Raw genomic sequence first — 3,622 nt, 5'->3', positions numbered from 1 at the left:
TTGAGTGTGGCTGGGCTTGGAATCCTCGGAGCCGCCCAAAAGCATTTAGGGAGCTGACATTGTTACTGGTATTAGCAGGGAGCTCGGGCTCTTTTTCTTTTTCTTTTTTCTTTTTTTTTTCTGCCTACCCCAGATTCTTTTGTCTTTAGTTCGCATTTTGTGGGGAAAAGGAGAAAAAGGTTATTGGATTGAAGGCTAGGAAAAATGCACAACACACTATACTGGACAGAAACAGGAAACACTTCACTGAAGCTCTGGCAAAGAGCAGCGATGAACATAGGCACAGCTTGACATTTGCTCGTTCAAGGATAGCAGCTGGAGTCAGAATTCTTGCTCCTGCTACTCTACTTACTCTTCCTATCTACTTGAAAAGTACTGAGCTTTGAAAAGCAGGCAGTGTGTTACTAGAATGTAAACATTTCTTAATTTTAGCAGAGGAAGACAAGCAATTACGGGAATGTGACGGGGGGAGGGGGACTGCGCATTGCTTATTTTCTTTTTGAGAAAGAGGCTTAAGACAAACCACAGCGTGACCACCTGGTTTGTAGGCTCGAAAAGAGATTTTCAAGATCCACACCAGAGACTGGAGCCCTAAGCCCCTGGACGCATTGCTTGAGGAGCTTGCTGAAAAATGCGTCGGTAAGACGAAAAAACACACCGGGTTCCTGCCTGCGCCTGGCTCCTGACAGCGTCTGAGCTTGTGCCAGGCAGTACCCAAGCTGCTTCTGTCTCCTTGCCTTCCCTTGCCTCTGAGAACATGGAAGGCTCTGGGGGGCGTCTTCCTCAGGAGCTAAGGTTGGCTCAGAGGCCTACTTCCGAAGCACAGGCTGTAGGGCGCTGGGCCTCCCGTAACGCAAGCTCCCCATCAGGGCACTGCTCTGCAGTGCAGGAACTCTTTTGCCATTGCCCATGAAACTCTTCCCCTTTGGGCCACATGCAAAGACTTTGAGAGTGTCCCTTTGCAAAGCCTGTCCTTGACTCCCTTCTGCTGCCTGAGACTGACATCCCTTTGGATTCTGCTCTTGTTGCTCAGGATACTGCGGGGCCGATATTCAAGCCCTCTGCGCTGAAGCTGCCCTCTGTGCTTTGCATCGACACTATCCGCAGATCTACACAAGCAGTCACAAGCTGCACATCGATGTTGCTGCCATTGAAATCACAGCAACAGATTTTCTTGTGGCTATGCAGAAGACTGCACCAGCTTCACAGAGGGCTGTGGCTTCCCCTGGACAACCACTGCCACCCCTTTCCAAGCCACTGCTTCAGAACACGCTACAGAGACTCCTAAAAGGCGTGCAGAGGGTATTTCCCCACGCAGCACTTGCACTCCAGCAGGACCAACAGCCAGGTAGGGCTTCACTGCCTTCACCGCCATAAAACTCTCCCAAAGCAAACACTGCTAGTTTGTGCAAGCAACAGAAACAAACCTTTCAGTCAGGATGAGGTGAAACTGAATGGTAGAGAGGGCAGAGCCGGGAACTCCTCCCACTTCACAGTACAGAACTCTATGTTCTCCACTCGAGCATCCAGTTTCTGAAGGCTGTCAGCATCATCTTTCCCGTTTGCAAGGAGAAAAGGAGCTTTCACCGCTAGCAAAACATAGCTTGCGCAAATCCAGACACTTAGGAGAGCTCTGTAGAAACTGAAGGCTTTGGAAAATGGCATTCAGCGTATGCCCCTCAGACGAAGAAATACAAGGCCCCGGGTTTCAGCTCACATTTAGAAGCTGTCTTAGCGCAAGAGAAGGTTGCAGACTCTTCGGGAAAGTTAACAAGCCTCTCTTGCCTTCTCATGGTACCACTCATTTCTTAGAAAATGACTGCATGGACAGTGATGAGGAGTCACCTTCTGGTCCTGAAGATGAGCCGTTTCCTCCAAGGCCTGGCCGGCAAAAGCAAACCTTCCTTAACTGTAACAGGTAACTGGCCGTGTCCTTTCATTGAAATTCTTCTGATTGCTGGGGCTTTCCAAGCTGTCGTGGCCATTGCAAGTGGGAGGGGCGTTAGATGAGGGAGGACAGAAGAGTTAGTCCAGGGTGCTTTGGTATCAAAAACTGCAAGCAGGAAGCACGGAGATATAACTAGGTGCTACAGTTGTAGGAAAGCAAGTAGCTCCAGCCGATCATCCGGAAGGAGCCAGCCTCCTTTTCCTCCACCAAAGACATCCACAGACAATTAGGACATGCTGATTTCATGCATGCTGTTCTTCAAGGATTCAAGGCCAAAGAAATGTGTTGTCTCTCCTCTTAGCTAAAAAAATGCAACGTGGGTTTGTGGAGTCACCTAGCTTCCCAGATTGGGAATGCAGGAGTGACTCACTTCGTAGGAAGAAAATTGAGGAATGGCCGGCTAAAAGGGCATAATAAAAACCCTGCAAAAAAGGGCTTCATTTGCGATCTTTAAGCCACTATGCTTACATTCATATTTTGATATTGCAATGTGAAACTAATTCAATCCCACAGTGGAGAAGTTAGCTTTTGGGGTCCCAGCTGTATCAGTAATTTTTCTCACTCTCTCTTACTGTGCTGCTCAGGAAGGTTTCTGACCCACAGAACTTGGTCCAGTCTCTAGGCTCCTTGGCCTGAGCCAGAAAAGGTCCTGCAGTACTGAGATGGCCAAAAAAAAAAAAAAAAGAAAAGAAAAAAAAAGGTGCTATTCACAGACATATTCCATGATAACAGAGCAAAAACCACGAGAAAGTTGTATTTGCAATCTAGGAGACAGCACACAAGGAAAGATGAAACCATCTGAATGAAGGAATCTGATAAATATCCTCCAGTTCTATGGACTCACAGGAATGTTTTGCACTTTGTTAGATACAGCTAAGGCCTTTCAGAGCCCACGGCATTTCTTTTCCCACAAGGTTCTTCTGCTCCTTCCTGACCACCTTCTCCATTTCCAGTGGACCCCCTGCACCTAAACTTGACCAAGGCAGAGGCCTCAAGGCTGCTCAGTCAAGACATAATGAACATAAGAGCCTCACGGCCGGGGAGAAGAGATCCAGACCAGTGTGTGCTGGACAAAGAAAGATACTTTTAACATCTGTGTCTTGATCGATCACTTCCTTTGCAAACTTCTTGTTTTGCAGTTACGCTCCTAGCAATGCTTGTTGCCAGCCAGCATGTCACAGGCCCAGGTTCTTAATCGCTGGAGAGCCCGGGTACGGGCAAAGTTCCCACTTGGCGCCTGCACTAATACACGCGCTGGAGAGGTTTGCGGTTCACGTGCTGGACCTGCCGGCTCTCTTTGCTAGCAGCACCTCACCCGAAGAAAGATGCGCACAGGTACCTCTTCTCTCTGCAGTCTCACAGGATGAATAGACTCAGGGGAAGCAGGCAGACCTCCCGCGGTTAATGGTGGTGGCCTGGCTTTCCTCTGCTTCCTGTGGTGGTTATTTCGCGCTGAAAGAACACTTTTCTTGTACGCTGACCAATGGAGAAGAAGGACGTTGTGCATGAGCATCTTTTCCATTCCCGGCTAAACAGTAAGGATGTTGCTAGCAGCTCAGGGAGCTCCAAGATGCTCTTGATAAAGCCCTCTGCATGGCAAGAGCTGCTGCTCATGACAGCGGGCTCTCCAGAGCTGTTTCCCTTGCCTCTTCAGGCTCTGTAGCTCCCAGGAGG

This window comes from Apteryx mantelli, unplaced genomic scaffold, assembly GCF_036417845.1.
Source record: "Apteryx mantelli isolate bAptMan1 unplaced genomic scaffold, bAptMan1.hap1 HAP1_SCAFFOLD_48, whole genome shotgun sequence".
NCBI lineage: Eukaryota > Metazoa > Chordata > Aves > Apterygiformes > Apterygidae > Apteryx > Apteryx mantelli.
This window is presented reverse-complemented; position numbering follows the sequence as displayed.